Below are 12,681 nucleotides of genomic sequence, written 5' to 3'. Positions count from 1 at the left end.
TTTGACCCCAGTACTCTTTCCTGCCATGGCAGGGGGTCAGACTTGATGATCTGCTCAGGTCCATTCTGACCCTACAAACTATAAAACTATGAAACTAAGAGTACATGTGTGAATTAGGGTTTCAACAAGATAGCTTGATTAACACAAACATTCTTATGGCAGAGGGTATTTTAAGTGTTTGTCTTAAAACATTTAGCAATTATATATTGCGATTGTTAAGCTTGATTAGTTTAATCATACATTCATTTTTATTGTTGTTTGTGTGCATTCTTTTTAGCTGGCAGACATAGTATGTGGTGCTAAATGCAGCAAAACTTAGCCTCTGTTACAGGTTTTGGTCCCTTTATCATGAGTCTGTCTCTCATCTCACAGAACACTATTACAAATGGGTGCAACTAATTTGCTTATGTATTTTTTAATCCTGCATTAGCAGAATTTTTGTTTGTACATATTGAAATAATTTTCAAAGTTTTTCTACCCCCATGCTCTCAAACTAGAGTATTTTCTAGTTATTTTTTCATTGGCCAGAAGGTTTTAAATACATTTTTTGCCAAAATCACTAATAGAGTGGTTTGTATGAAAGGATAGATGCTGGAATTGCTTTAATAAAATTAAATGCACTGCATTAACACCCATATTTTCCAAACTATTGCCATTCCAGACAACACCAGAAATGTTTGCTAGAACAAACAGCTCTCATATGTCTCTCTATACATTTCACTACTGGCTGACAGCAATGAACCACCACAGAAGTTAGCAACACTCTTTGATCATGGAGAGCTTGCAAAAACATATACTCAGTTTAAAATTACTTGGAGTATATTAACTACACATTACAAGAAAAAAACATAAGATTCATTACGAGCAAGTATTTAAGAAAGCAAAACAAACAAAAATGAAATTCTTTGTAAGATGTCTCTGGTTTAAAAAAGAAAATTATTGCCAATATTTGGATTTAAAAAAGTAACCTAAAATCCACATTTTTCCATGATTAAAATAAAGTGCCATTAATATATAGATATATATTTATAGCAGTATTTCATTTTAATCATGGAAACATGTGCAATTTAGGTTACTTTTTTAAATTAAAACTTGCTGATATATCTATCTATCTATCTCTATATATATATTATCGGTGACAACCAGGTTTCCTGTTGATGAGGCTTCCTGGGCAGGAATCTGTGGGCCAGCTGGATTAGTAGTACAATGTTCAAAGTAGTTTTGGATACCTTTTGGCAGGTGCAAGGAAGCATTTGCTACAAGGAGAGTGTATTGAGATCCCTAGAAAGATAAGAGATAAAAAAACAGACAAGTCCAGAATCAGTATTAAACTGTCCTGCACATTATGTTTTCACTGACTCCTATAGCTTTTGTCTCACAAGCTGTTATTTAGAGTGAACAATTGTGGAAAAGGAGGCAAAGGGGCTGTTTCCTCAGCAGACATTCCAAAAGCTCCATGTGGCAGAAAACAATGACTGTAGGCAAATATATCTTACTTTCCTACAGCTGGATTTGACAGGGCTGCCAGATGTTCAATGATATCTTTTAAACATCTATTAAACTAATGACTTGCAACATATAACTGATTTTCATTAGAGATGTCTTGAATTGAGATAAATACATATATATATGTGTATATATATATATATATATAATTAATAGAGGGCAAGAAGACTTTGTTTACTGCTCAGAGGAGCAATCATGTAATGAGATTGGGGGAGGCACAATCCACAGGATAGATGGGGGCAGGAATGAACCATGAGGATTAGGGGAAGTAGGGCTAGGGGGTGATTGGGGATTTACAGGAGGATACGGTGTCAGGCACTGTGTGGGGGGGGTTGTGGGGGAAGCAGTGAACACTGATAAAACCGGCACCTGGAGTGGCCTGCAGGATGGGGGGTTTGTGCCATCTGGTCTGTGGGTGGGATTGGTGAGGGGCTGGGGGCAGGTAACCTGGTAGCAGGGGAATGGGTAGAAAAAGTGTACCCTTAGGGCTGGGTCGGTGGCTAGGTTTTCTCACCCTGGGACTGCACAGGGAACTGTATTGAAGTTCTGTGCACTGGTTTAACCTAGATCAATTAAGCTTGCATATGCATCTATCCAAGTTTATCTTAGACTGGGTTCCACCATTTTTAGATCGGTTCTGATATGCACGGAATTTCTGTTACAGGTTGAGACTGGTTTCCATTTACTGAGATTGGGTCTAAGTGTAAGGTCTGCAATGGGGGTGAACTAAGCTATATTATGGAAACATGTTTAATGTAATCTAACCTTCCCCCAGTGCCCATTAATGTTTGCACTTAGACTAAAGTAGCACTCTGCTCTCTTGTCTAAGAGGCTAAAGTAGGGGTGGACAAAATGGTGGATCTGGCCAGCAGCTGGACTGGGGCCAACTCCTATGGAGATCAGCCCCAGCATCACTGACAGGGAGCATGGCAGGGCGCAAAGCTTCTCCAGAGTCCGTCTGGGATCTTGCGGTGGTGACAGCGTGGTTCCAGGGCCAGAGGCAGTCCCCAGGCAGGGACATGCAGGCAGCAGATCACAGCTTTGCCTTAGCTCCTTGCAGCAATGACAGTGTGGTCTAGAGCTGGGACATAGCCATAATGCACTGCCTGCACAGCCCTGCCCAGTGCATATATAGTATGAATTTTTGCATATTAGTTATCATGCTTAAATAATAATAGTATCGAATTGATAAACCTCTATGATTTTATGAACAACTAAAACTCTATTTTGTGCTTGTTCCCTGCTTGACATGAGTAAATGAACTTTTTATGACCTGTGTATGTGAGTGTCTGTGTGAGACAGTGAATGGTGAAAGAATGGTAACTATTTACATGAAAACAGAAGAAGATTTAACTGATTGTGTAAGCAACAAGGTGCCAATATATGAGTTAACAGACAGTAAACTAATTAGGCTAATTAATGGATGGCTGAAAGAACTCATCTGTGATCAGGTACAAAGAAGATAGTGAGAAGAAGGAATTTTGCATATTCTGCCATTTGAACTACAATGCTTCAAGGCAGAGATACCGACTACACAATGCTTCAAGACTGAGATACCAACTTGGAGATACCAACTTTACTGCAATGACCTCGAGTTGAGATAACCAGAAGAAACAACCTCTAAAGAAAAACTGAACACGGAAAAAAACCCCAATGCTGAACAAAGACAAAATCCCTATAAAAGTGAGATGCAGGCAAGCCAAGATAGGGAATCCACTCCATGCAACCTCCTGGAGGACAGGTACATCTGTTTATCACGGCTCCCATCACCCTCAATGAGCCTGGACCAGCCATCCAGTGCTAACATTGAGTAACTTCTGCTGATAACTATAACATCTTACTGGAGTGGTTTTGTCTGTTTGTCTCTGTCTTGTTGTATGTATGCTTGTGTATATCTTTTTGTATGTATGCTTGTGTATGTCTGTTTGTATAACATGTGTCCAAGTTTATGTATCTGCTTCATGTAATCAGTAAACACAGCATTTTGCCTTATCCCCTTTTATAAGGTCTCATTCTTAATTTGATCAATTGGCAATTTAAAGTAACACATGCAGGGTGCAGATCATGGCTCTGCCCTGGTTCTGGACCATGCTATCACAACTGTAAGATCACAGCCCAGTTTAGGAGCAGCGCCCCACCCTGCTGTGAGCCCTGGCAGCTGGGGCACTGCTAGGGAGAACTTGGGGAGACTATAGCCACTCCAATATTCCCTGTAACCCTCCGTAGCCACCCCTCCCAACAGTGCTAGTGCCACTGCCACCACTGCCTGCCATGCACAGGCAGTGACAGCTGAGCCTGCCCTGCTCCCACCTGCAGCACAGCCCCCACCCATTTCTCTCCATAGAAACTCTGGCCCTGTGCTATCACAGCACAGCTGCTGCTGGGGTCTTCATGGAAACTTGCCCAGTCATATGGGCAGGGGCTGCTGGAAAATGAAGTCCACTGCCAGCTGGATCTGGCCCACAGGTCAGGCTTTGTCTGCCCCTAAGCTAGAGAAAGAAATGCGACATCTCAGGACCCAGAGACTCAGTGACACCAAACCATTTAGCAAATGAGGAAGGGGAAAGGCAAAAGGAAATTTGGCTACTGGATATTTGTATCAGTCTATGGGAAACTGAGTTAACAAACTACTATCCTCTATATATGGGTGCTGTGATTTCTCAAACCAATGCTCTGTTCTCTTTTGCCCTAAAACAGTTTGCCTTATCCTACACACAGTCACTGCTTACAAGTGGTAAAGTATTGCCTTCAAAGGTCATTTAAGGTAGTGATTTTTAACCAGGATGCTTAACCATTGAGATCCTTCCAAGGTGTGACAGGCTGTCATATAACGTTAGCATTGCTTGGTGTGCAAACATGATTCAAAAGATAAACCTAGAGATTTCAAATAGCAATCCATAGTGTTAAAAATATTCTGACCTACTGTGGTCTTTCTAAACTATTTACAACAAAATATTTGCTCTACTATTTTTATGCAGCCAAAATAGAAATAAAAATTAAGAGCTGGCATTGTCTGTGGGGTGCTTTGAGTCTAGGGAGGAGTGCCTCAAGCCTATTGAGAAACTTGAATCTAAAAAGGTTAAGAACCACTGACTTAGGGAAAGAATTTGTTGATCCCCCAAATTCTGTGTGGGGCTGCAAACTGCTAGTTAGAGTGGGGGTTTTTTTGGTATGGAGTTGCTTTGATTTGCTTTGCCTTGTTTGTAAGAAAGAACCCTTTTTGAACCTAGACCTTACTGCTACAAACAATATTTGGTAGAAGGGCTACATTTGTAATACTATGAAATATCTTTGGCATCAGCAACTCTAGTCACTTCCATTGATCTACAGGAGTCGGTCACTGAATGCTAAGTCGAAGGTTTTAGCAAACCAAATTCTTGCAACAATTCCCTCTTCAATTTTGCAGCACTTAATCTTCCCCATTTTCATCCAAAACTGTCTGTGCCCTTTTCACTTCTACTTAAGTCTGATTGTGTGTTAATAGCAATACAATAACCAATTGTGGCCTCACCCTAGCTTATTTGACATGTACTTTTTTGTAAAAAGGCTCAGAATAAGTTTCCAGCATCTCAAAAGCATTCAGCACAATGTGCTTCAGAACATTTCCTTCTATATAGCTGAAAATCCTTCCTCTGATAAGAGAGATAGGGAATCAACTTGAGTATGTTTTATCTAGGTTTCTAGCATCCTTAGTGCTTCACAGTGTTTCATCTGACTGACTGCTGTAAGCGTCTTGGCAGAAGCTTCAATGGAAAATGTCCTTATTAAATGAGTGATCAAAGCATAAAAACAAAATAGCAAAAGTTCTGAGGTATACTGATGATAGAGGACTCCATTTTGTCTTATATCTAAAGTAAAACGCCTTACCTTACTTTATGAGTCAATGGATAGTAATATGGGCTGTTTTCAGCATGTCACTCAGTAGTAGTAAGTTTGTCAGAATCAAGCCCAGACTGAATAATGTCATCATTGCTATTTTCAGCAATAATTAACCTTCAGAAATTCTGCATAAGAACAAACTTGCTGCCAAAAATATGTTATCCTCTAATCCTTAGAGAATCAATGATACAAATAGGGCTGTAGTGAACTTTTAAAAGCTGCTATTTAATTGGCTCTGAAGAGGCACACTATGATCTTCATCACCCACAAGAGCAAAACACATTTCCACAGTGAGTCTTAACAGACCAAGTGTAACTAAACTTGTCAGGCAATTTAGGTATTTATCAGATACATTCATCTTTTATCCCATCCATTAATTTACACGTCATTAAACACAATTCTTCACATACAGTTATTTACTGAAAAATACTTTATGATTATGATGACTTGACTGCATCACTGCTTTATTAGCTAGCAGCCATTGAGACTTCTTTTGATACAGATAAGAACTGTATTATCTTGATGAGTCTGCTTTTGAGCTTTATTTTTATATCAAGGAGCCTGATCCTGCTCTCACAAGAGTTTTACCTTTAAAACTGGCTGCTTCTAGTTTAAATGAGATCATAAGGAAGATTCAGGGATCTATGTTACAAAGCTTTTTACATAGTCATAACAGAAACAGAGAATCCAGACCCAAAGATCTTACCAAAAATTAGCTCTTACGGGTCAGTTTTGAAGGTATTATAACTAGGATTCTAGTTTTGTCTGACAAAAAAAATCGCATTTTTTAAATATCCCACCCCCAATCCACAGTTTTCCATGATTAAAATGAAATACCACTAATATATTTCTATTCCTTCAGGCTGCAATGGGGACAGAGGTGTGTGTTGGGGTGGGGGGTGGGGAAGGTGGAAGGAACAGAGACAGGCACCTTTTGTGGCTACAGCTGTAACCTAGCACCCTGCTCAGAGCTGGAATCATACCTGTAGCAGCCCTCTTGTTCTAGTACTCTAGCACAAGATAAGGGGCATTTTTTCCTTGCTGAATGGGGGTAAACTTGCATGTTGGACTCACAGAAATATGGAACCTCCAATTAGATAACATATCTGAAAATGCTAATCTGAACACTCAACAGATGTTTATGCTTTAGCTAGGTAGAACCCTGCATGGGGACAGGTTAGTAAATGCCAGAGTTTTTTTAGGTGATGTTATTTGTTGACAGTTTAGCTAACTCATTATAAAATTCTAGTATATACAAGCCCTAAATTCATGATTGTGTTACCTGTTATATTTTGTATATACTTTCATATAACCCTCGTTATATATATCCCAGGTTCCCTGATAGTAGAACACAAGGAGGCAAGGCCAGGGACCCAATATAGGGAGAGAGTCACAGAGTCCAAAGGTAGATACCATCATCTTGACAATAGATAGATGTCATCATCTTGAGGATTAGCCCTAGAGGATAGCTTAGATAGGTAGGTCCCTCAAAGGGCAAATTGAATGGGATGGGCAAGCAAAAGGGCCTGGAGGGGTAAGTGTCCTAAAGGGTAGCCTGGCTGGGGTGGGCAAGAACTATTTTACTTCTCTGTCTAGCTCTGAAGTTCATCAGTCTTGCTTTACTTTTAGGCTGCGCATAGACAAGCTTGGGGCTGTCCCTGGGGGAACAAATCAGAGCAACTGCCCTGTGCCCCACATTTTGGGGGGAACCTGTGGACAGAGCTGTACAGGCCCTGCCACACACCAATGAGTGCTTCTGGCTCCAGCTGGCAGAAGAAGGGGGTGGGATAACAGGGTTCAGCCCCCTCAAATGGAGGGCAGCAGCAGGAGCAGCCTTAGGCTGTGCATGGACTGCTGCAGTGGGGTGGAGGGGTGGGCACACTTAGCTACTCTGCACTCACAGCCAGGACCGCAGCTATCCCAGCCACATGCAGGCAGGTAAGTTTCTTCTAATCTTTTTTATCATACTGTGTTTGGGGGAGGAGGGGAGATTGAGATCCCCCACAGTTCAGGGGAGAATGGAAGATGAGGAGACACCACCTGAGCAAGACAGGTGACAAATCCAAGGAGTGCCCAGGTAAGAAACAGGGGTCCAGACAGTCTCCCAAATTGGGGGGTGGCACATGCAGATAGGCAAGGCCTTAAATGCCTATATACCAATGCTCATAGCATGGGGAACAAACAGGAGGAACTCGCCCTCAGAATAGCCAGTTCAAACTCAGATATAATAGGGCTTACAGAAACATGGTGGGATTCATGCCACGACTGGGCAGTTAGCATTAAGTGCTAAAGGCTTTACAGGTGGGATAGAGAAGGAAGGAAAGGTGGGGGTGTGGCACTCTATGTCAAGGAGAACTACACATCCTCTGCCAGCAGAATGGGGTCAGAGGAGGGGCAAGCTGAAGTGCTCTGGGTTAAGATACAAGGGGGCTGTGGGGGGAGGGATCAAACGGTGGGGGTCTACTACAGACCCCCCCAACCAAGGGGATTAGCTGGACTGGGAATTTCTGGGCCAGCTTGCAGAGGCACTTAAGGCAAGGGATGTAGTTGTCATGGGTGATTTAAATGACCCGGACATCTGCTGGGAGGAACAGTCAGCCAGGTCAGGCTGTTCCAGGAGGTTCCTGGCCAAGATACAGAACCTCCATTTAATCCAGGAGGTGCACAGTCCCACCACAGGAAATGTCCTGTTGGACCTCGTCGTGGCCACAGGCAATGACCTCATAAGGGGCCTCCAGGTTCTTGACTACCTGGGTGATAGTGATCACTGCTTGCTGCAATTCACCATCCATCACAGGGTGTCAAGGGCCTGCAGCAAGGTGTTAGCCCTAGACTTCAAGAGGGCCAACTTCAATGAGTTGAGATTAATGGGAGAGGTGATGGGGTTCTTGAGAGCAGGGAAGCTCAATGCCCAAGATGAGTGGTCATTCTTTAAGGAGACGATACTCAGGGCCCAAGGGATGACCATCCCAACAAGAATCAAGGGGGGAAAAAGTGCCCAAAGGCCCCCCTGACTCACCAAGGGTGTCCGGGAATGCCTGATTGCCAAAAAGGCGGTGTACACCCGGTGGAAGGGGGGTGCTATCTCCAAAGAGGAGTATACCTCCTCTGCTCGGGCCTGTAGGGGGGACTGTCAGGACAGCTAAGGCAGACATAGAGCTAGGACTAGCTTCCAAGATCAAAGATAATAATAAGTCCTTTTTCAAATATAGGGAGAATGAAGAAAGCACTGGGAAATGTGGGGCCCCTGCAAGATTCTCTGGGCAATCTGGTGGTTGTGCCAGAGGAGAAGGCAGACCTCTTTAACCAATTCTTCACCTCCGTTTTCTTGTGCAGAGACTGGGGCTTCCCCACCTGCAGCATATCAGCACAGTCTGACCTTGCTGAGCTGATTTGAGAAGCAGCTATCATCATCTGGGATAAAGCACCAATGGCTCATTGGTACATGCTGAAGGCTATAGAATGGACACTGTGAGATTTACTGCAGAACAATTTACCTTTTGGTGGCAAGGTGATAGTGCTTTGGGGTGATTTTCAGCAAATGCTGCCTGTTGTGAAAAATACCTCGTGGCCACAAATAGTAGAGGCATGCTTGAAGCGATCTGAGTTGAGGAACCACTTCCAGATTTTTCAACTTCGTGAGAACATGCAAATACGTAAGAGAGGTTTTGATACACAAAGTGAAAAAATATACTTAATGGCTTTAGGATCTGGGAAATGGCCAAGTTCCAAATATTGACAAAATCATTACCCTGCCTCCTGAGCTCTGCATGCCTCTGGATCTCTCAGCAACAATAGAATGGACATTTCCAAATCTGTTGGATAATTATCAAAATCCAGGATGGACGTCTGAAAGAGCTATTTTGGCACCGATTGTACAGGAGATCAACAATGCTATTGTGGCAAAATTTCCAGACCAAGAATGGATTTTTACAAGTGCAGATGCTCTTTCAGAGGATGAAAGCATTATGGCTGTGTCAACTGAGTACCTGAATTCCATGGAGGTGTCAGGTTTGCCTCCACATCAGCTCCACCTTAAGCCTGGGATGTTCATCATGCTTCTGCGAAACCTTGCCCCTAAGGATGGTCTGTGCAATGGAACATGGCTATTGGTACAATCCGTCATCAACAGCAGACTACTTGATGCAAACATTGTTGGATCAGAAAGAACAGTACTAATTCCTCAGATAGTACTGAAGCTGTCTGACTACACATTTCCATTCATATAGACATGTCAACAGTTCCCTGTGCAGGTGACATTCAGCATGACCATCAATAAAGCCCAGGGGCAAACATTTAAAAAAGTGGGAATGTCCCTTTAGGATCCTTTTTTCAACCATGAACAACTATATGTGGCTGCTTCCAGAATCCCCCACCCAGAAAACATCTGATTTGCAGTGACTGCTGACTTGAGTAACAAAACCAGGAATGTTGTGTATACAAATGTGTTGTAAAGTTCTTACAGTAAGAACGTGTGATATGTTTCAGGATTTTGTATGCACAGAAGTGTTGTGAAGCTGTTGAAGTGCAATAAAATGTGATCTCAAGCAAAAATTGATTGGTTCACTGGATTTTCGTGCAAGCAATGCTGCATGGAGCATTTAGTATGTTTTATTTATGTTTTGTTGAAAATAGTTGAAACAGTTCTCTTTCTGTTAGAACAATACTTTGTTGTTTTTCTTTCATTTATTGAAAATTGAAAAACATGATTTGTCGATTTCCAAATTATGTAGACAGAATAAAAATGGATTAATGGGTTTTACTATTGATAAAACTGCCTATTAGAAGCCACAAGTAGTCATTTTCAAGTGGTCATCCCAAGTTTACATCTTGGTCAACCCATGGTAATCCCAGCCACTCTCTCTCTCAATGCTAACTGCACAAATAGAATTGGTATTATCTAAAATAACAAAATGTTACCTTCTGGGTCATGTCAGTATACTCTGCCAGCCAGTTTAGAACTGACACTTGTTTCTGGAACATGTTGTGTAAAATCTGTGAGGTGATATGAACTCTCTTTCCACTGACTATAGCAATTCATAGAATTAACCCCTTTGAAGCATCATTGCCTTTTTGATGGAATTTTCTGACAAGGGTAGGTGTAAATCCTTAACACACTTTTGTCACTTTTCCTACAGATGCTTTTGCATCTGCAGACACAATTATCATTTGTGTAGTTCCAGTCATGGTAACAGCTGTCTATCTTTGAAAATTAGTTTTGCTTCTGAATCTGAATAATAGGAATCATTCTCTAACCCGCTAATCCTCTATAGTTAAACCAGTTGAAAGGCTTGGGATCTTTGTTTCCTAATCACTAAATAAGTTTTCTATTTATTGAAAACTTTTCATAAATCAATAAAACTTTGAATTGTTTAATTTTCCAGGTCTTCCATTAAAATACACAAAGCTAGAATCCTTTGCTACCTAGAGTCTTTACAATAAATTTACAATCTAATTTGAACCCTAAAACAATAAGTAGCCTTTCCATCTCTGCAAGAATAGTTAAATCTAACAAATGTATACTAGACTTTAAAAAAGTTTAGCTAAAATCCATTTTATGTGTATTTTATGAAGGAAAGTCTATAGTGTCTAAAGTCATTAAAAAGCCAGACAGACACTGAATGTAATGATGCTAAAGAGCAGGGTAATGCTACACCCCCAGAAATAGTTGAAGAGAAGCTGTATAAGTCTTGGAACTACATATTTTCCCCCACCTTGTTTCCACAGGGTAATAATTCCTAATTATGCACACTGGTATCAGAATTTTCTCTCTGTATTGCCTGGCGTGTTGGGGTGGAAAGTGAGCATCAAATTACATTTACTTTATCCTCCTCTCTTCTCTCTGCATGTCTGTGCTAGATGATAGGAGAGCAGCAGCCTGTTGAGCATGCTCTGGTACTCCCTGCCATAGGCAAATGAAGAAAGGTAAAAGGAGTGCATTATGCTCCCTTGCTTCTCTATTTATGCTCCTAGCCATATTTCCATTTTCATGTTCACAACACTCCCTACCTACCATATTTAATAAAGCTGGAAATTCTAAATACTTATTTAGTATTTTGTACTACAGTGGAAGGCTCCACTGAAATACCACTTATGTTTCCACATTTCCTGTGGTGCCCTCAAGACAATATGTATGTAAACTGAAACAGCAAAACATAATAATGTGATTGTCATTCAGGTTACACTTCTAAAATCACTAGACATAATATTAACATTCATATGAAAAATAATAAAAAGCCAACATTATTGTTTCCACCAAGAGGATTATGCTTTATTTTGAAAATTATATTAATGAAATATGATTGGCTTCCAAATCATCTACAAAAAAGAAAAATAGGAATGTAATGAGAACTGATAATAGTTCATATTGTATGCTCATAAATTGTATATACAGTGATGATTTTTCCATCTTTATGCTAACCTATGAAGTCTGAAATTGATATAATAACTACATGATAATTATTTTTGGCTAAGTGAAGCGTAAGGCTTAATGTTCAGCTTAATATAGTTTCTCTGTCTGTTGATAATCAGATGTCTTTTATGCAATGACTTCCCAAATTTTAGGCCATCACAGGAAAAAAAACATACTGCTGACTTGCTGATTTGCCTGTGGTATCACTGAGAATCATGCTAGAGATGTTTGGCATTGAAAAGGGGAGTACAAAGGGGTTCTAGCAAGAAGAGGAAGAAAAAATGAGAATACACACAAGGATCCTGGCAAATGGGGAAGTATGGCATAACTTGGTGGGGGTGGAGAGTGGGGGGAGAGGATGGAGAAGAAAGCACCTACTATGGTCATCAGCAGGGATCCTGGTTTTCTCTGATTTTAAAAAAATCCCAAATTTTCAGTTAACCCCCCCCCAAATCCACATTTTTTTTATTACAATGAAACAATGAAATATATATTGTTTAATAGTTTCATAGTTTCTAGGGTCCTAAGGGACCTGAACAGATCATCAAGTCTTGGAGGCTGTCAGTTTATGGATCTCTTCCCTGCTGCCCTCCCCACAGGGGCCTCTGCAGCCCAGTGGGTAGGACCCAGCATGACCAGGCATGCTGGAGCAGGGAAGCACAGTGCCATTGCCAGGAGCCTTGCACTACCATAATGAGGCACCTGTTCCCTGCCTGGCAGCAGTGGCGGTGGTGGCACAGAATTGTGCCTGCTGCTGCCAGAAAGGCACAGAACTACTTGTCATGACCAGGAGTCTGGGCAACAAGCAGGAGGAGCTTGTCCTCCTGCTCAGTGCAAAGAATTATGACGTCATTGGGATAACGGAGACCTGGTGGGACTCCACC

The 12,681-nt window shown here is 41.4% G+C and overlaps 1 long non-coding RNA gene across 1 annotated transcript in view; it reads right to left on the bottom strand.

The window, feature by feature from the left end:
* LOC109306419 overlaps nt 1-5,466 on the bottom strand; it is a 36,416-nt gene extending 30,950 nt beyond the window's left edge. The window contains exon 1 of the long non-coding RNA XR_002099987.1: nt 5,374-5,466. This is a non-coding gene — a long non-coding RNA (uncharacterized LOC109306419). The remainder of the gene's footprint in view (nt 1-5,373) is intronic.
* Nucleotides 5,467-12,681: the final 7,215 nt, after the last annotated feature.

This window comes from Crocodylus porosus, unplaced genomic scaffold (assembly GCF_001723895.1).
Source record: "Crocodylus porosus isolate Cpor-Errol unplaced genomic scaffold, CroPor_comp1, whole genome shotgun sequence".
Classification (NCBI taxonomy): domain Eukaryota; kingdom Metazoa; phylum Chordata; order Crocodylia; family Crocodylidae; genus Crocodylus; species Crocodylus porosus.
The sequence above is the reverse complement of the archived record's forward strand: the minus strand, read 5'-3'. Positions and strand labels throughout refer to the sequence as shown.